General features: G+C 42.5%; 1 protein-coding gene and 1 long non-coding RNA gene across 3 annotated transcripts in view; both read right to left on the bottom strand.

Moving 5' to 3' along the window:
- The window catches only part of WWOX (WW domain containing oxidoreductase), a 1,132,972-nt gene that overhangs the window by 656,049 nt on the left and 455,197 nt on the right, over positions 1–21,726 (bottom strand). The gene's annotated exons all lie outside the window — the stretch shown is intronic.
- Positions 1,225–21,726, bottom strand: part of LOC126944005 (uncharacterized) — a 55,160-nt gene continuing 34,658 nt past the window's right edge. Inside the window, exons 1-2 of the long non-coding RNA XR_007721935.1 lie at positions 4,795–21,726; positions 1,225–2,006 (exon numbers count right to left, since the gene is read on the bottom strand). The exon at positions 4,795–21,726 is cut by the window's right edge and continues 34,658 nt beyond it. This is a non-coding gene — a long non-coding RNA (uncharacterized LOC126944005). The remainder of the gene's footprint in view (positions 2,007–4,794) is intronic.

The raw sequence follows: 21,726 nt of genomic DNA, 5'->3' as shown, positions 1-21,726 counted from the left end.
ACAAGCAGAGGCAAAATATAATAGCCCACTACAAACAGGAAGTCGAAATGCAGCAATGTGGCAGCAAACTATCACAAGGACAAAAAACCAAACACCGCATGTTCTCACTCATAGGTGAGAACTGAACAATGAAAACACCTGGACACAGGAAGGGGAACATCACACACCGGGGCCTGTCGTGGGTTGGGGGCACGGGGGAGGGATAGCATTAGGAGATATGCCTAATGCAAATGACGAGTTAATGGGCACAGCACACCAACATGGCACATGTATACATATGTAACAAACTTGCACGTTGTGCATATGTACCCTAAAACTTAAAGTATAACAAAAAAAAGAAAGAAAGAAAGAAAAAAGAAATGGAGCAATGTGGACTTCTGACAATCCTCCTTCCACATTTTCATCTCTGCTTCTCACTTAGAACAATCCTTCTTTTTATTTTATTGCAATGTGTTTCAAAATAAGTTTGCCGGCTGGGCGCGGTGGCTCACGCCTTAATCCCAGCACTTTGGGAGGCCGAGGCGGGTGAATCAGCTGAGGTCAGGAGTTCGAGACCAGCCTGGCCAACATGGCGAAACCCCATCTCTACTGAAAATACAAAGATTACCTGGGCATGGTGGTGGGCACCTGTAATCCCGAGTTACTTGGGAGGCTGAGGGTGTGAGAATTGCTTGAACCTGGGGGCGGGGGTAAGCTGTAGTGAGCCGAGATCATGCCACTTCACTCCAGCCTGGGCGAAAAGAGCAAAACTCCATCCCAAAAAACAAAAATAAAATAAATAAAAGATGTGTTTGCCAGTTCCAGGGAAAACAAATACAAAACAGCGTTGTCCAAAATCACAGACTGTTGCATTTGGTTGAACTCTGTCCTAAACACAGACAGCAGTCGTGGTGGGCGCGGCAACTCACCACACGTCAGTGCAGCTGCGATTGATTTCAGGTCCCATTTCCATTGTAGATACTTTATAATTGTACTCTAATTGTAGTTCAGATGGCACTCAAGATAAATGAATCATCTCAGATATAGGAACAGGGTGCTCCATCATACAAAATCCCTGACCGTTCCCCGTGCTCTGACCCCACAAGAACTCTGTTCCTCACGGTCCCGGTTGGTGATAAAATCCCCTTTGAACCAGATCCTGACAGCCAGCAAGCCAAGCGCTCCCAATCGCTGACTGCCTCCATGCCTCTGTGTTGGATTTCCTTTCTTTCTTTCTTTTTTCAAAGGAGGAGGGAAAGTACCCTGTTTATTTCCAAACTCCCTTGCATCTGATGCAGGATAGGCTGGCATTTGCTGTTAAAGCAGAAAATTATAAGGAGGGCCTAATTGACCCTCCTGTGTCTTTGAAAAAGCCTGTCTGTGGTCTCTAATTGACCCTCTAGGTACCTATGGAACAATGAATGAATCTTCAGGAAATAATGGAGGGCGATGATTAATAGCCTGGGCCTTGCTGGACCTCCGTCTCTCGCAGTTCTTCTCCCTGTTACTTCCCTTCCTCCCCTCCACGACACTCGATTCCCTGCATTTCATAAGCAGCGATTTATTATTATCACAGAATAACAAATACCCTGTAGTAGACACTTTTAAGAATCAGAGCCATCATGATTCTGTAGAGATTGTGGTAACATTTATTTAACCTGGCATTCTCATTTTTCTTCTTGGCATGGCTCAGAAGAGTCCTCCTCTGGCATTTGTGGGCAAAGTCAAACAAGAGGCTTCTTGGGAGCTCCTTGTAAAATCGTTCCAAATGGGAAGTTGTTCCGAATTGCAGGGGGTTTTTGCTTCCGGTTCAAAGAGCAAATATTGCCCCTTTTGCCTTGCTCATAAGAGGACCAAAGCCCTTCAGAGGTACAGCAACAACAACAATAATAATACCAGCAGTAAAAATAAGTGGCACTCCTTTAGTGGAGAATGTGGCACAGGCCTGTACATATTATCTTGAGGAATACTCACAGAAGCCCTGAGACATCGATGTTGCTGCTGTCCCCATTATTCAGATGAATACACTGAGGTGAAAAGAGAATAAGTAATTAATCTAAAGCCACAAAGTCCAAAGCTGAAGCTCTGCATGCTATATACACTGCCTTCCAAGTATTCAACAAGAACTGTGCCAAATGCACAGTATTGAGGATAAGTTTTGGGAAATGTGAGTATTAGAATAAAAGAGAGTACCTTTCCCTACCTTTTTTTGGTTGAAAATGCTTTCTTTCCCCAGACAGTATAGGAGAATACATTTAAATTTAGAAATATACATATGCCTCCAATGAGGATTATGAGAAACTAGAATTTTGTTTTTACAAAATCATAGCATTAACTATACTTACAATTAAAAACAACAAAGAGAGAAAGAGAAAGTGAGAAAGCAAGCAAGCAAGCAAGCAAGCAAGCAAGCAAGAAAGAAAGAAAGAAAGAAAGAGAGAGACAAGGAGAGAAAGACCGAGGGAGAGAAAGAGAAAAAAAAAAATCCCTCCTTCCAAACCCACCCTGGCCTCCGCCGATGTCTCCACATTCCTCGGGACCTTAAATGGCAAGAGAGCCACAAGTTGTCTGCCAGGCCCTGCTGGTTTTTCCAGGCCCCTTTTCTTCTTAGTCAGTGCTTTGTGGGGGAACAGGCTGCCTATGCAGCAAAATTAATGCTTGGGTAAGGCTTACAGTCTGTGAAAGGAATGGATTGTCTCCAGCACCAGGTCCCACCTCTGTCGTCAGAAAGCACTGGGCCACCATTCAGAGTCACGGGCTCCGGGTGGGCAGTGGGCTTCTGAGAGACAGGTGCAGCCCACGTGACTCAGAAATAGAGAAGAAGGGAGCTGAGGAACAAAATCTATGTGTCCTAAATGGAAGGCTGCCTTGGGCACCTCTACGATCCTATTCAACCGTAGCATTTTAAAAGCCAAACGAGACTGTCCCGGGGATTTTTTTTTGTCCAAAGGCACATATATATTTGTGTGTACATGTGTGTGTACACATATTTATTTGCATGGGTATGTATCATACAATACATACATATATCAAGCTCTTTACCTGTATCTATTACTGTGTATGTATGTGTAAATATGTATCTATATCTATCACTTCTACCAACCCATCAGCCAGAATTGTTTTCATACCCTGGGTTTTACTGTATGGAGCTTAAAACCCATTTATACCTGAGGTTGCAATTTTTTGAATTTTCGCAATCAGACCTTGGTGATGGCTTTGAGCAGTAGGATATAAGTAATTCCCACATACTTAGAGTTCCAATAACGGAACACTAGGCATATGATTAAGGGACTTATACCACTGACAGTGAAAATCTTGACAGTTCTTCCCTTCCCTTTTCATCGCGTCCATGTTCATCTGGCTGCCAAATCTTCCCCATCCCTGCTCTCCTGCTACTGCCTCAGGGCAGGCCACCTTCAGCACTTTTCTGCCTGGTAGCAAGAAACTGATAAGTGGGAAGGGGTGCCACACGGTTTAGCCTGTTACCTACTGTACCAACTTGTATTGCACTCAAAAGATTCGTGGAAAAACTCAGATTTGTTGCCTCCCTGCTTGACGGCCTGTTGGACACCCTCAGAAAAACACTTCCACTCCTCAGCAGAGCATCGGAGCCCTCCACTGTGTCACTACACTCGACCTTTCTACACTTTTCTCTCTGCACCAAGCTAAGGGAGTTTGCTCTCTTAAACTTCCATGTTCCAACCTCAGCCACGCTCTCCGGGCAGCCACACTCCCCTTTGCCAGCTGTCACCACCAATACTGCCACCAGAGGGGTCTGCAGGACCTGCAGGGCCACACTCACTGGCACCTCGGTGACTTCACTTGCTCTGGTCACCCTGCTGTCTCTCCCAGGCCTTCTCCCTCCCACACCTTCTAGGGAAAGGCTCTCTATCAGGGTCAAGTTTGAGCCATGTTTATTGGCCACAGGCATCCCTCCTTCTGTTAGGGTGTATACTGCTCACTAATTATTGCCTAAAACCTGCTGCCTTGTCGGCCTTCTTTACAGGGCTCTAGTGGATTCCCAGAGATAGTAGACAGCTCACGGGTAAGCACTGTTCAAATGCAACCAATCCAGAACCAAACCCTCACCACTGGCTTTATTGGGCTCTCAGGCCACACCCACCTGCCCTAATCACCCCACGGCCATGGGTCAGACAGCTAAAGACAACCCCTATGTCCCAGAGCCCATGGAAATGACCCAAGCCAGCCAATCCTAAGCCTGCTTACCCTGCCTGGCCCCTTCTTTCCTGTGAAAACCACAATCAAAACATTAAAAAAAAAAAATTAACTTCCAGGGTACATGTGCAGGATGTGCAGGTATGTTACATAGGTAAACCTGTGCCGTGGTGGTTCACTGCACCTGTCAACCCATTACCTAGGTATTAAGCCCAGCATCCATCAGCTATTCTTTCTGATGCTCTCCCTCCCCACACCCCACTCCTGACAAGCCCCAATGTGTGTCCATGTGTTCTCATTGTTCAGCTCCCAGTCACAAGTGAGACCACGCGGTATTTGGTTTTCTGTTCCTACGTTAGTTTGCTGAGGATAATGGCTTCCAGCTCAAAACTGTTAACAGTTCTCTCTCTCCCTCTGCCTCCTGCCCGACCCTGGGGCTTTCCCAGGTAACTCGCTGTGGCATGCAGAGTCCCCGTGGATCTGTGAGTAACAAACCGTCTTTGCAACAGCAGTCATTTCCTCATCTTGGCCTCACCACACTAAAATAAAAATAAAACCTGTTCAAACAGGAAGAAGAGAACAGAGGGAGAAAGGAAGGAGAAAAGGAAAATGAATGAAGAAGGAATAAGGAATGAGTACCTCAATGAACAAATGATAAGTCACTTAAAAATCTGCTTTTTCTTAGGAAGAGAAAGAATTAACAGAGCTGCAGAAGTCCTCTTCCACTCGGGCTGCTGATATGTGTGAGAGACGCGTGGACGCCGTACGAGCTCTCGCTGTGAATGCGGAAACCTGACCTCCCACCGGATACTCAGTTCAGGGGGCTCCTGGGCCCTCCAGTTGCTCTTCTGTTCATCGCTACCTCACTCAGAAAATCAGCAGAGAAGTGAACTTCCTCAAATGACTGGCAGTAAACACCCAGCGTGGAGCTGGATTACAAAACTGTACCAAACTCTAAATAGCATCACACTATTCCCTTTTAAAGAAGTGTCAGTGCTTTTATTCATTAAGATTCAGATGCTACGGAGGGGGCAGATGTGCCTTCTCCTCTCCTGGATCCCAAATAAAACACCCCGTATGGAAGCAGATGGCTTTGTGTAAATCAGATGATAGTTTACGGAGTGAAATGGCTTCATCAGAATGGCATTACGAGTATCATCTTTTGGGAGGAAATGGGGTTAAGCAAGTCCAGCTTTCATTGGAGGTCACATTTGCATATGAAATTCTGGGTCCCTGTAATGACTGCCTGGGTCCCTGGGTCAGCAGGCCAGTGACCTCTCCATCGTTTTCCTTCCAGAGGGAGCCCCAGGTAATGCATGAGAAAGGAAGTGTTACAGGAAGCCAAGAATGGGTACCCACCCCCCCCCGCCCTCCAACCAAGAGCCAGTTCTGTTAACACAGCAGAGAGCCCTCCCCAGGTCTCAAAGTCTCCCTGCCTTTGCTGCCACAGGTAAAAGGGGGTGGTTTTGCTGATTGGAAACCACAGGACAGAAACAACACCTGCTTGGGCATGGGCACTTAACCCTGGAACAGGAAAGGTGAAAGTAGTTTCTGTTTATTTTGATCTCGAGCGTAAAATGAAGAGCAATCATGTCCCTGGAGTCTTGGCAGAGGACAAACAAAGCTTATGGAGGAAGACAAAATCTGCTTTTTCAGGATGCTTCACAGGAGGCTGGGGTGTTAAGCGCTCCTCAGCCTGCCTGTCTGATCTGAGAAACAGGGGCAGCAGGTGCCTGCCTCCCGCTGTGGGTATTCACCATTCAAAGCGCAGGTGCGAAGAGCAAACAGCTACCAGACAGAATCCTTTAGGTCTAGGCTGTTCCTTTCCTTTGAACCAGTGACAGGAAAAGACCACCTTAGCCCAGCCTCCTTGGAACATTCCAACACTTGAATTGTAAGATGGGAGTCCCTATTTCCAAGATATCAGGGAGATATTCTCCCATTTCCTTACAACACTGGGTCAATGTGAAGGTTAAAAATTTAAATAAATAAGTAGGAGATCAAAATCCTCCTTTCTTGGGAAAATTCAGACAATGATACACAAAGGTTTAAGAAGACAAGAGATCTAAAGAACATCCAGAAAAAAAGATTTAGGAGCACGCTGTTTTCATTAGGTTTCTTCAAAAATCAATAGTATGATTTCACGGTATTTGTTTCATGGAATATATTCACGATATTTGTTTCATGGAATAAATTCATGATATTTGTTTCATGGAATATACTGGATATTCGTTTCATGGAATATATTCATGATATTTGTTTCATGGAATATATTCACGATATTTGTTTCATGGAATATATTCACGATATTTCTTTCACGGAATAAATTCATGATATTTGTTTCATGGAATATATTGGATATTTGTTTCATGGAAGATATTCACGATATTTGTTTCATGGAATATATTCATGATACTTGTTTTGTGGAATATATTCATGATACTTGTTTCATAGAATATATTGGATATTCATTTCATGGACTATATGGACTGTTACTCAAAATCCTAACATGCAACATCTTTCTTCAAATGATAGTGTCATGCATTCCGTATAGCGGATTTATCAATTAATGCTGAGCCCCCAGCCAAGTGACAAGTCATACTATCTCTCTTACTCCTTTTTTCTTTATCCTTAAAAAAAATTAGGTCTACCCTCAGCCTTTATATTCCAATTCTTCATTCCAAACTCCTGACTTTTTCCCAAGTTACTCCAGGATGGAAAAGTGTATCATCTCCAAGCTAGCTCTCTCCTGCCTTCCCATCCAACCACCCCGACTCTGCTGCCATCCCCAGCAGAGCCCAGGAGTAGCATATTTGACAAGAAATGTCAGGGTTAACAAGAACTCCCAAAGCAAAGGCTTTGAGTTATGTCATACAAAAATGAAAATTCAAAAGATGAGCATTCATCCATAGTTGAAAATATAATGTTCGAAAACCAGAAAAATCAAAAAAGAAAATGATTTTTGAAATTATGTCTCCCAGACAAACACATGCTCTCAACCAGACGCCAGCAAACTACAACCCACAGGGTAAATCCAGTCTACCCCTTGTTTTTATAAATAAAGTTTTATTGTCACACAACCATGCCCATTTGTTTACAGATTCTCTATGTGCTTTCATTAATGCATGATAGTTTAGTAGTTGTGATACATACCTTATAGGCCACAAAGCAGAAAATATTTATCATGTGGCCCTTTACAAAGTTTGCAGATGCTGTCCTAGACTGAAAATTCATTTCAGTGTCTCTCAAATAACTGGGTTTCCTTTGTTACTCTTTGAGTATAAATGGAATGATCCAGTAAGAAGTTTCAATGGCAATATCACAGAATTATTAATTTGGGTTTAGTGAAGAAGAGAAGGTCAAAGAACCAAATAACTTTTTTAAAGACTCACAACAACTCTTTTTGAAATAAAGATTAAATATCTACCGGGTAACTTGATTCAACCATGAACATTTATTGAATGTGTATTACGTGTTTTCAACCTAGGCATTGCCCTTCGTTGTTGTGGGGGCGGGTGGGAATTTTCAGTTCTCTCCTGACTTTTTTTTTTTTCCCCTCTTTCTTTTTTTTCAGTCAACTATGTCCCTGTTTCTTTTATCTGGCTAAATAAAAAATCCTTTAAAGATTCCCTATTTCTGATGGGGGTCCTGCCCTACATACACCAAACAAATGTATGTTACAGGTATTTGGATATCTCAGATCATCTAAGATGTTCATTTTACCCTTAGGCTTCATATCTAAACTGTAGGATTAAGCCATTTAGAATGTACTTGATTCCTATAATATGTAGTGATTTTGCTAATGTTGTTCAGTTTTATTTCCTTGCCCAGAATGATTTCCATTAGCTGGCTTGCAGATTAGCAGCCTAATCTCCTAACAAGAGCTCTTCGATCAAATGGTCTGGAGTGGCCACATGTCTTGCTGCTGCCAAGTGACTGATTTAAGAGATGGACAAAAAGGAGACACACAGAAGTCCAGATAGCATGATTAATGGTCGATCCAACTTTCTCTGAACTGCATATCATGACTGAATGGGAAACCCTGAAGAGATTAAAGGGGGGAATTACATTACCATGAATAATATAAAAAAGTGATATTCTGTCTAAAAAGCTTTTGAGTGCAAGTGACTTGAACAAATATATTAACAGAGCTTACAGCAGATTCAATCAGCTTGAACGCTCCCCAGAATTTATTTTGAAATAAGCTTTATATATCCGAGATGTGAAGAATGAATCTATTCGTGACTGGCAGGAAAGCTATTAACATGCAGATTTTAATTCTGCCTTTGATTCTACAGAGGTTCTATTGTCCCTCCTTTACGACTGGCAACCTCTCCCAATTACGGATGTAGTACACCTCCACAAATCTCAATACCACAGTGACACTCCAGAGAGCTGAGATTTTCCTCACTTTATTCTAACTTCTAAAAATAAGTTCAAATTTTTATTATCAAGGCATTGATAAAACTATGATGTTTCAAAGCATGAATTATATTACACCAACCCATCCATCTGTTGGCAATGCCAGTTTGGGGCTATATTTGGGGGGGGTGGGTGCAAAACTTGGCAGTTAAGATAGAAACCTGCTTTACAAAAACTAGGTGCACATTAACTTACAATTAAGCCTTGATGTTAATGAGGTTACAGTGTGTGACCAGTTAACGGGCTGCAGCCAAAAGGCAAATATTGAAATGAAGGCGTTTATTTTCAAACCAACAAACCTGAACTGAACCATTACAATAAGTCCCATTAGCATTCTAGTTATTGGGCAAAATAATTTCATCTCCAAAATTAATTAAATAAATTGGAATGACCTGGAATCACTTCTGTGGCAGGCGGACGGAACAACAGTGCATGAAAGGCAAACTCATTCAGAGTCAACTGGCCCATCAGTTCCTTGAAAGATGATGTTTAAATTGATGGAAAGTGAAAGTTAAAAATATGATTCATCCAATGAGGCTGTGATGTGCTCTTAAAAAGTTTGCAAAACAATTTTAAAAATAAACTTCACTTAAAAAACAGTCTCCCCCTAAATTCAGGGATAGGATGCCTTTAGATTAAAATAATATGTTAAAATGTTCATCACTTAGGAAATTCGAACTCTGTCCTGCGTAAGTCGCATTTATTTTCTAAACAATCTGGATTATTTTTCTTTAGGAATAAAGATTAATAAAATACATGACTGTTGAATGGAATTGATGGGATCCAAGGGCTACTGCCAAGTTTTTTAAGAGAATCAACAGCAGAGTCTTAGCTCAAATCATGTCCACATTACAACTACGGATTAAATGTTTGTGTCCTTGCAAAATTCATACATTGAAAATTACTTCTTTTTTTTGAGACAGAGTCTTGCTCTGTCACCCAGGCTGGAGTGCAGTGCTGTGACCTCGGCTCACTGCAACCTCCGCCTCCTGGGTTCGAGAGATTCTCCTGCCTCAGCCTCTGGAGTACCTGAGATTACAGGCGTGTGCCACCACACTCAGCTAATTTTTTAAATATTTTTAGTAGAGACGGGGTTTCACCATATTGGCCAGGCTGGTCTCGAACTCCTGACCTCGAGTGATCTGCCCACCTCAGCCTCTCAAAGTGCTGGGATTACAGATGTGAGTCACCACGCCCAGCCATATGTCGAAATTTAATCACCAATATAATATATTAGGAGGTGGGGCCTTTGGGAGGTGATTAGGTCATTGAGGCAAAGCCTTCATGAATGGGTTTAGGGCTTAAAAGACGCCCGAGAGAGAGACCCTTTGCCCCTTCCACGATATGAGGACATAGCAAGAAGCTGGGCATCTAGGAACCAGGAAGTGGGCTGTTGCCAAACACTCAATCTGCCAGCAACTTGATCTTGGACTTCCCAGCCTCCAGAACCATGAGAAATAAATTTCTGGTGTTTATAAGCCACCCACTTTATGATATTTTATTACAGTAGCCAGGACAGACTAAGGCACAAGGCTTTCTGGATGACTTAATGAATGAGAAGTAGAATCACCTATAACTAATACAGCATCTAGAGCACAGTCAGCACTAGGCAAGCGCCAGCTATCACACTTCACCATAGGATTATTAAAACCTGGCGTTTGGGTGCATACTCTATCATTTGTGAGCTATGTGACCTTAGATATACACCTAACATCTTTGTCCCTCATTTATTTTCATCTGTAAATTGGGGATACTAATAGTGCCCCCTCTAGTAGAATTGTATTAATTTGAAAGAGTTGATATGTGCAAAGCATTTGTTATAGTGTCTCCAATGTAAAGGCTCAATCAATGTTCATCTCACCCTATCCCCGTGGGTTGAAACTGGCAGACATTCCAAAAGGCCTCCTAGTTTGTTTTTTGTTTTTGTTTGTTTGTTTGTTTGTTTTCTGAGACAAGGTCTCATGCTCTCCCAGGCTGGAGTGCAGTGGCATGATCTTGGCTCACTGCAGCTTTGACCTCCCAGGCTCAAGCAACCCTCAAACCTCAGCCTCCCAATTAGCTGGGACCATAGGTGTACACTACCATGCCCAGCTAATTTTTTCTATTTTTTCTATATTTTCTATTTTTTCTATTTTTTTGTAGATGTAGGGTTTCACCATGTTACCCAGGCTGATCTGAAACCCCTGGGCTCAAGTGATCCACCCACCTCAGCCTCCCAAAGTGCTGAGATTACACACATGAGCCACCGGGCCTGGCCCAGGTCTGGTAGTTGTTTACAACTACTGTTGTGCCCAACTTTTCTAGGCTCTCTTTGGTAACAAATGTCAGCAACTTATCTCTTTAGATGGAGCTTTCTCAAAGTGTGGTTCATGGACGATCTGTACCAGAAGAACCTGATACACTTTATTAAACACACTGATTCCTAGACCCCATCCTGAATGTACTGAATCAGAACCTTTAGGGAGTGGGACTAGGGATTTAGAGTTTATAAATAAGTTCCTAGCTGAGTCTCAGGTATCCAGAAGTTTTAAGAATCACTTATTTCAACAAACAATATAAACAATGGAATCATAAACAATCTTTTCTTGGGCAAGGTAATTGTAATCCCACAATATTAGATGTAATTAACAAAGTGATGAAACTTTGGGTCCAGTATTCTTTTGAACAATCTCTTGCCCTCATTTTCCAGGTACACTCAATGTAGGTTGCCTTTCAAGTCCTGAAACCTTTTGTATACAGAACCAGGCCTTCAAGTTCTGATCACACTACTGTTTTCTCTGCCTCCTGGTCCCAAGCCTTCTCCTGCCTGACCCCCTTCTGCTTCCCTTTCATGCTTCAATTCCAACCTCACCTCCTCAGGGAAGCCTTCTCTAGCTGATACACAAGGTTAGAGTCACCTGTTCTAAGTTGTATTAGTATCTCACATTCTTTGTCATAGTATTAGCTTTTTGTGATTAATTATGTGAATTTTTTTTTACAGACTTTCTTCGTCCATAAAAAACTGACAGAGGGTAGGGACCATTTTTCCCTTATCCACCGTAACACTCCTTGTGCCCAGTATAGAGCATGTTGTAGACTAAACTGTGTCCCCCTCAAATTTACATCCTGAAGTTCTAACCCTCCATCTGACTGTAATTCAAGATAGAGCCTTTAAAAGGGTAATTAAGGTTAAATGATGTCATAAGGGTGGTGCCCTAATCCAACAGGACTGGTGTCCTTATAGGAGGAGGAAGAGACACCAGGGATGTGCACTGAGAAACAGGGGGAAGGTCATGTGACAACATAGCAAGAAGGCAGCCGTCTGCAAGCCAAGGAGAGAGGCCTGAGAGAAGCCTCAGAGAAACCCTGCCAGCAACTTTGTCTTGAATTTCCAGCCTCCAGAACTGTGAGACAATAAGTTTCTAATGTTTAATATCCCCAGTGCGTGGTATTTTGTCATGGTAGCCATAGCAAATGAATACAGTGCCTGTTTCAGAATGGAGACTCAATAGCTATTTAATCACCAACCATGACTACTCCTGGGCATCACTGTGGTCTCTCCACTCTCATTTTACCTGAAGAAAATAAAACATTGAACTTGTTTAAGGATGGATTAAGCCAGATGTGGTTGCAGGCACCTGTAGTCCCAGCTACTCAGGAAGCTAAGACAGGAGGACCCTTCATCCCAGGACTTTAGGCCAACCTGGGCAACATAATGAAATCCCATCTCTTTAAAAAATTGTTTTAAAGAAATGGATTAAAAGAAACCATCTCAAGATATTCCATGAGCAACAGGCCACCATCACCCTGCAGGTAACTGTTTCCTCAGAAGCAGAGATTAGAACCAATACAACATCCCTGAGCTGGGGCTGGATCATCACTTAGTCCAAACAGCCCCCCAACAAAAGTTTTGACCCTTGTAGTCACTCCCTGGTCACAGTGGTACCAGTGGGAAAGAAGTGACTACTAATCAGACAGTCCTAAAGTGCTGAGGGAATCAGAATACGGGTATGTACTTAGAGAATCACTAAAATGAGAATGAAAACTTAATTCATGTTTGGTTTGCTTATTCTAGATATAATCTCTATCTTTCTCTCTCTCTTTTGTAAAGCTGGTATCTCACTATGTTGCCCAGGCTGGTCTTTAACTCCTGGGCTCAACAGATGTTCCCACCTTGGCCTCCCAAAGTGCTAGGATTGTAGGCATGAGCCACCACACCTGGCCATAATCTCATTTTTTCTTTTTTGAGACAGTCTCACTCTGTCCTGCAGGCTAGAGTGCAGTGGAGCAATCACAGCTCACTGCGGCCTTGAACTTCTGGGCTGAAGTGATCCCCCTGCCTCAGTCTCCTGAGTAGCTGGAACCACAGGATTGCACCACGATACTCGGCTAATTTTTAAATTTTTTGTAGAGATGGATGGTCTGGCTATGTCGCCCAGGCTGGTCTCAAACTCCTGGGCTCAAGTGATCCTCTCGAAGTGCTGGAATTAGAGGTATGAGCCACCACACCCAGCCAGGTCTCATTTTCAATCATCTCATTTTAACTCACTGTACATTGTAATGAGTTAGAAAACGGCCTTGATGCCACACAGTTCTGCATGGGAATTACAACTCTGCCACTTAGCAGCTCTATGACTTTGCCACTCGCTTAACTCAGTCAGCCACGGTTTCCTCATCTGCAAATGAGGAACTATCTACTTAATAAGATGAAGAGAATGTCTACTTAATAAGGTTGTACGGAAGACTACATAAAGAATGCAAAATGCTCAGAACAGTGCTCTCAATTTGGTAACTATGATTATATTATTACTTAAGCAGTTAGATTTTATTAATAATTAACATAATGTGAGCACTTGGTGAAAGACGTCTACTGTTTCACAATTATAGTCAGAGAGAATATTACTGTCAGTTCTCTATTTCCTTACCAAAATATTTGCTCTCAAAACTCAATTTTTCATTCATTGAAAATTAAGAGATTGTGCCAGATCTTGGCCAATATATGCAAGTAAATTAATTCAGAAATATCCTGAAAGTCAAAAACACGAGTTTCTGCTTGGCTAGGCTTTTCTTACTCTAGGAACCTCTAAGCGCTACTACTAGAAGCTTTGAAACTGAGGGATGTAAGTCTATCTACAGATTCTCTTTCATCACAGTGTTCTAATCATAATCTCTTTTTTTTTTGACAAGAAATTTATGGCAGGCTGTTGAAATGTTAGTTTATTGATGATTAAAGTACCAACCGTCCTTGATACAAATAAACAGGGTTTCTGAATCATAAGCAGCAAGACAGGGCACCTACCGGGCCCTGCGGGAGATGCAATTTATGGGGCATTCAATTCTCATCAATGTATTGTCAGTATATTCAAGGGATCTGACAGGTTTCTGTTTTGAGGATAGATGTTCCCTCCACAAGACAAGAAGCACAAAAGGTAAGGTCTTGGGTCTTACAGGCTTGATGCCTCCATTACAACTGAGGGTTTAATATTGAGAAGTGCCCTTGGCCTTAGGTTTTTGTGTGCCAAGTCTTTCAGCATATGGTATGCTCAATACAGTACTCCGAACAAAATTTGGCCACTGTTGAAAAGTTTCCGCGTTAGGGCCCAGACTTCTGCGTAAGGTGCATGGGTGGAAGCTGCAACGACCAAGCAATGCCCTTTTGCTCTGTTCGCAAGTTTGATTTTATCTTTATCAACCAACAGTACAGTACCTCTCAATCCTTCTCTCTGTATGCGAAAGGGCATCCTTGTGGTAAAAACTCATCGTGTGCACAGACCTCTGGTTTTCTTCTAAGCCCACAGGAGGATGAGACATTCCCATCCTCTGCAGGGCCATGTGACTGGCCTAGCCAATAGGCAGTCCAGAGGAAACAACATGTGACACTTCAGACCAAACCATTTAATTGCTGTGGTGACTCTCCCTAACTGGAGATCAAGAAGGCCATGTGCGCCAGATGGAGCAGCCATGAGATCACAGACCCTATCAGCCCGGGTCCCTGAGGGACTGCGCAGAAGAACCCGCCAGCTCACACTGGACGTGTAGTATGAGGAAGAAATGAAACATGCATGTTCTGCTCAAATATGTGTACTAGGCCCTTCCCCAACCACATCCCATTCTAGACATACACAGTCACACAGTTAGACCATGAAAGGAAAAATGTTTGCTATTGTGCTTCTACTCTCTTCCTCTCATTTTTCTATTGGTTCTGGCTACAGAAAGAGATTGGGCTAACATCCTCAGGGATCAGATTGTGACAACTCCCAGGCCCCTCGTCTGGGTTTTAACCGAGAATCCCATCTCGATTTTCCCTGCATTAAGAAAGAAAAAAAGGAAACAAAAGCACGTGGAGCTTATTATCTTCACTTCTCGCAGAAATGCATTCATGGAATTATGATTCCAAGTTATGCCAGTTTAGAGGGCTGACAGAATTGTCTATTTGATATGTGTTTCTGTGTCTTTTATGAAATCACAGTTGAGCACAACTCTGCTGGCTGCATTACACAATCCCTTATGTGTGGACCTGTGCAGTAGGCACCTGCTGAAGTTCAATTCCAGGGACAATGGTCACCTCTGCAGATCAGCTTCTGTTGCATAGTTTTCATTCCCTGATAATCGTAAGCAATGTGGTTTGCTCTCAGCTTTAACTACTAAAAAACAAAAACAAAACAATTTGGGACCAAATTCAAAGGCAAGCTGAGGGACCAGCTGACAGCAGGTCCCTGCAACACCCACTCTGTCTTCTTCCGACTGCCCCTCTCTCCTAATTTTCAGATTCTACATGACGTTCTCCAGCTTGCAGAACACAGGGTACATCATGTCATCCAGAGTCAAAGTCTCCTCCTTACCCAAGTATCCACAGTCAGGAAAATGGCGCCAGGAGATCATTATGTAGGTTCATCCATCTGGCAGTGTTTATGGAGAGCTGGAGGTACACCTGATGAACAAGTTCTGTTAGCTTAACATTTCAAATCCTGAGATGTCTAGTGTCGACAGAAACTTGGCAGGTTTCTCTAGGAAGTATAACTTTACAAACATCATGAAGATTAAGCCCAGGTCCTAAGCTGGGGTCTGTGTAATTCCCACTTTTTAAAAATTTTTTTGGTATACTCGGTTGAAAGAAATCCTCTGGTAACTGACTTCAAACAAGACACCAATCCATGAAAATAGTCCCATCTGTACTCGACTGATTCTTAAAAACAAAACAAATTTATTTTTTTTTTATTTTTCGTATTACAAAAGCAATGTATGTTCACAACAGGAGACAGAACTCAGAAAACCAGAAACAGTAAACGCTAATACTTCATAGTAGTACATTTGCTGAGTTCCTAGGTCTGTGCCTAACCCACTGACGTACAACCCTGAGAGGTGGGTATTATTGTAACTGTCACCTTACAGATAAGGACCTGGAGGGGAACCAAGGCTAAATCACTTTTTCTGTGTCACACCTCACCGTCAATTAGTGGTAGAGGCAGAATTTGATCCCAGGTCTGTCTGGCCAAGTTCATTAATTTTAAACAATTAAATTATACCTGTCCTATCCAGAGACAAGCACTGTAGGTATCTCAGTATATTTATCTCAGAATATTTGTCTATGTGTGTACATATGTGTCTATTTTTATAACAAAAGTATATTTACAGAGTATGTACAATTTTGTAAATTGCTCTTCACATTTTAAATAAATTTCAGGTCTCAAAATATATTAGGTTATCTGAATATTCTCAAAAGCCTTTAAAAAATCTAAATTAATTGTATCTACCCATGCCAACTCCTCAACTCAGCTGACAATGATCTTATTAATAGTGGGGGACCTAATTCTCAGAAAAATCTCTATTGGTCCCAGCACTTTGGGAGCTCAAGGCAGGAGAATCTCTTGAAGCCAGGAGTTCAAGAACAGGCTAGGCAGTAAAGTGAGGCTCTATCTCTAAGAAAATTTTTAAACATTAGCCTGGCATGGTGACACATGCCTGTAGTCCAAGCTACTCAGGCTGAAGTGGGAAGATCGCTTGGGCTCATGAATTCGAGGTTGCCGTTAGTTATGATCACGCCACTGCACTGTAGCGGGCACAACAGAATGAGACCCCATTTTTTAAAAAAACAAAATGTCCACAGGATAAAATTTGCAGGAGCCTATAGAAATCCACAGAAACTCAGAGCTCAGGCAGGAGCTAACAATCAAGCCCAGGGTGTAACCACTCCACGCAGATTTCACAGTCCGAGACCGACAGGAAATGTCAGCGTCAATGAGCAATTGGTAAAATGACATCTTGTTTACGTGTCCAAAATATAATGAATCCTTTTCTCAGTTTGCCCCACATCGATGATTTCATGAGTACTACTAATGCCCATGAGAAGAGACAAGTATATTTGCAATCAGCAAATAAATGTGTTGGACGAACACACGCCACATGCAACGGGAAAAACCCCGGCCCAGGCAACAATTCTAATGTGCAGAACCAAAGTTTAGAATCAACATGGTGCTTTTAAAGGGATACATGATAACCCTGCACAATTAACCTACAAAAACCACCTGGGTTCTTGATTCCACTGTTTTTTTTTTTTTTTTTTTTTTCCTGTTGTTCCTTGCTGCTGGACATCAATCCTGTCCAGATTCTATTGTTACCATTTTGCTTTTTCTAACCATAGCTGAATATCTGAATATATCACTCTCTCAAGCAGAAACTGAACACAGATCAGAGCTAAAGAAAGTATGAGGGTGGAAAAAGAATGTTAACTCTACAGTTTATGTTGGTGTCTGATTTGGCTGTGTGTGTGTGTGTGTGTGTCTGTGTGACAGTGTGACAGTGTGTGTGTCTGTGTGTGTGTGTGTGAGAGAGAGAGAGATGTATTGGAAAGGGGAGCTAGAAAGACTGTGAAATGGGAAAGGCCTGTATTTAAATGTAAGTGTGGTTTTATAAATGTATACTGGATCTGATCTTATCTATGAAGAGGGAGTAAATTGCCCAATAGAGGTACATTAATAGCAAGATAAAGAAAATGAACGCATTTCCAGCATCAAAGATAAATGCTCTGGGTATCATTGCTGGTGTTAGATTATCTATTGCACCTCACTGTGATATTAGCATTACTAATTATCAGCTGCCTCTCTTTAGAGGGGAAACATGCTCTGGCAGGGTGCAGAAATTTCATTTCCCAGAGAGCCACTGCAAGTACAGTTTGTAGACACGCATATGTGCAAATCTGACCCCAGAGGGAAGAGAATTGGGACATTCTTAAAAATGCATGTGTGTGCTCTACAATGCATATATGTGGACCTGAAGTCCTACTTCTGTCAACAAGAATTAGCTAAACATTTTTCACTTATTCTTTGTCTACTTTTTATCGATGCAGAATTGCTTACTGGAAGAGAAATGCACTCTTTAACACTCTACTCTAACCTCTCCCCCCAAAATAATGCCATATGTTTTCTAAGACTACAGCAGTGGCTTCTATGACAAGAGTCCCCAGCAGGGAAACAGAGAGTTGGATATTTTTGTGAGTTATTTCAACTAATCCTCACGAGACTCCTTTACCAGTAAGACAAGGCTCACGGAAACTACTGTGATTTTGTCTGTGCACCTGATTACTAACCTAACCACCGAAGTTCAGTTGAGCACATATTTATTGAGCAACTACTATGTGTCATGCACTGCAAAGTCTAGAGGAAAAGGCCTACAGAAAGGCAGGCATGAGTTATCAGGGCTGCAAGTTCCTGAAATATTATGCAACACAACGTCGTGACTCCTGTCATGAGATGCTTCCATGGTCTCTGAATCGCTTCCTTACCAAGACTTCTTTCCGCATTCATCCCACAGCTGTGAAAGGGCATGGCTTGGCTTGCCATCCAAAGCAGCTGTTCCAGGTAATGGAAGAAATTGCAACAGAAGAAATATATAAACAAGGTAAGTTTTCAAATGCATCTCATAGGTACTATTCAGGACAAAATGAACAGAAATAAACTATCCTCCAGTATCAGGTGACATATTATATACGTTTCCACCTATGCGTTTTCGGAACGCAGCAGAAAGAAAATGCTCCTAAATCAGGGTTTAAAATCAGATGCTGGTATTAGAAACAAGATTAACCCGGTCCCTTAACAATCAAATTTATGACTAGTAAAGGGTTATGAAAAATTCTATCTCGATGTCAAACATAGGAAACACAAAGTCTTTGGAGGCATATAATGATAAACTGCAGCTTGAGCAATTCGCTCAGAGAACAGAATGAGCAGTTCAAGAGTTCACAGCATGTTCGTCTGGAAGGTGTTCAGTTAAAGAGGAGGGCAGGCTACAGACAAAGCCATGGAAAGGCCATCCATGGAGTCATTCCATCTTCATTACAATGGGAAAGCCTGTGGCCAAAGTGCATACACCAGGCCCCAACTTGCACACCACGCAGAGGTTTAAGACTCACGGGGAAATTAAAATACTAAACAAACGTCAATGTATAGAGCGCTGGCAGCCGTGCCTAGATATTGCTATCTGAGCTTCCAGGTGCAACCCCAGACATCCAAAATAATGTGATATCAACATTCTTCCACCCCTTGCCCCACTTTTTTTTTTTTTTTTTGGTGTGAGTGATAGATTAATTAAAGATTACAATCTATCTTCTTCAGAAGGCCAGAGAATGGACTTGCAATCACTTAATTTTCTTTCAGAGAACTGCCAAACTTAAATTTTTTCTCCCAAATAAAATAATTCCCTCTTTCTGTGCAGCTCGAAATACCATGCTGGAAAAAAGACAGTGTTCAAGATTTGTTCTATAATTCAACCCTCAATTTTTCCGTTTTCAGGAATCGGGGGAAAGGTGAATTTCATTTACTGATTATCAGCCTCCTGAGAGATAGGCTGGGCTGCTGTAATGCAAAAAGCAGCCCTCACTGGCTTCGTGGACAACCTTCCTGAGAGGGCCGAGGCCAGAGGCTTTTCCACTGCTGGGTGGCACCAACACGTGGGTGGATGGTTCTGACCCTCCCAGCACACCCCTGATTACCTCCCTTTCAAATCCAGACAAAACCAGCTGCCAAATCCAGCTTCCTCATCACCAAAAGGAAGCAGTGGTCTACCCCCACATGAACGGTGGCAGTTGGGACCCTAGCTCTTACTCCAACCCCCGAGACAGCTGTCACAACAATATCATAACCAAACTCTTTCTTTGAGCCTATGTATGACTTTTCACAGGTGAATTGGTTTCAAGTGGCAGAGAATATGGTTTAGTATGTCAGCATGACCAACCGATTACAAGACACAAAAAAAAAGGTAAATCACATGATAATGAAAAGGAAAAAAACAATGATAACTTTTAAAATTAAAAGGCAGTAGGTATCATACTAATGGGCTCAGCGTCTACAGTCGATGAGAAAATCAGTTCCAAAACTTAGAAGACACGTGATTTAGGACAAGTCACATCTTCCTAACCCATCATCTATCCACCTAGAAAGTGTATATCATACATCATTGGTTTATTTCAAAGATTAAGTCAGATAACACAGAGATGGAAGGGAGGCAGGGAGACAAGGACGCAGGCAGGCAATGCTGATACTTGAAATACTTGAGTCTGGCTGGGTGTGGTGGGTCACCCCTGTCATCCCAGCACTTTGGGAGACTGAGGTGGGCAGATCACCTCAGGTCAGGTGTTCAACAACAGCCTGGTCAACACGGCAAAACCCCGCCTCTACTAAAAATACAAATATTAGCTGAGTGTGGTGGTACATGCCTGTAATCCCAGCTTCTCAGGAGACTGAGGTCTGATCATCGCTTGAACCTGAGAGGTGCAGGTTGCAGTCAGCTGAGACTGTGCCACTGCAATCCAGCCTGGGTGACAGTGAGACTGTCTGCCTCAAAAAAGGAAAAAAAAAAAAAAAAAAAAAAAAAAAAAGACTTGGCTCTGCAGCCAGCACATACTAAGTACTCAATAAACGACTTTCATTGTCCTTAAGCTGAGATCTATGAGCAAGCTACAAAGATATGGAAATTAAAAACGAAAAATAATCCACATCAGCTAGAGGCAAGTCACCTATTCTTCCTCCTGTTTCGTCATCATTGTCCTCCATTTTCCATTTTCATTGTCATGATCAGTATCAGAAACCACACCTCAGCTGGCTAAACCTGCACAATCGCGTACTCAGCTTTGTTTGCATGGGATTGCATTGATGCGGTGCTGAGACTTAGTGGGGGAGGCTCGAATAGCACTGTCCTTGGTCACCGTATACACTGGGATATTTAAAGGCAGTGCGAAGTTGCAGCAAGAGAAAAATAATCAGCTGACTTCCCGCTTCACCTCCAGTCAGAGAGAAGCCAGCTCAGTGGGCCCAAAGCAGAGAGAAGCCAGCTTAGTGGGCAGAGCGCATTCAGCCTGACTTGGTGGCCAGTCCCTCAGAGGACCCCGGAGCAGGTCACATTATCTCGGGTGCCCCACAGTGGGCAGCTTCCATCTCATGGAACTGATACATGAGTATCTTCAGGAGGGATACAATCCTCATGCATTCATCTGGCTGAGAAACTCAGACCCTCCAATCAACTGTCGGTTACAATCTACAGTTCCAAGGACATGACACTTACATTAAAAACTTCATTTAGATAGGGGTAGAAGGGAGGAGAATGGCACCAAATTATATCCATAACATTTTCAAATGCATGTGTACTCTGGGGATGGTTTATGTTGTGGTGCCTGTATCTTAAACCTAAGGATATAATAGGAGGCAGCACTTAATGAATGCCTACTGTATACAAGGCCTAGTGGCAAAAAAAAAATAAAGACTAGCTCTAAACTTCTGAACAACCTCACTATGGCTCCCACGGCCAAGGCTAAGGCTGGAAATACCGGAAACCAACCTTGCCTGAAAGCTTTGTGTGTATCAGGCGCTATGCAAGGAACTTTGTGTGCAGAACGTCATGGTCCACTGTCAATAAATCATTCCCACTTCACCACGGAGGAAAACGAGTCCAAGAAAGCCCAAACCCCTTGCTCTAGGTCATACCTCTGAGCAGCACTGGAGATGGATTCCCTCCAACCTGTGTCTGATTCTCTCTTCCCCCGATCCCATGGCCAACGGGAAGAGTGTTCTAGGAATTTGTGAACATATATTGTAACAAAGATCACACCATATATTGTAACAAAGACAACGAGCTTAATGATTACAGGGAAGAAATTGTTTCAACTTCCTTTATTCACTA

This window comes from Macaca thibetana, chromosome 20, assembly GCF_024542745.1.
Source record: "Macaca thibetana thibetana isolate TM-01 chromosome 20, ASM2454274v1, whole genome shotgun sequence".
Classification (NCBI taxonomy): Eukaryota; Metazoa; Chordata; class Mammalia; order Primates; family Cercopithecidae; genus Macaca; species Macaca thibetana.
Note: the sequence above shows the minus strand (reverse complement) of the source record. Positions and strands in the feature narration are given on the sequence as shown.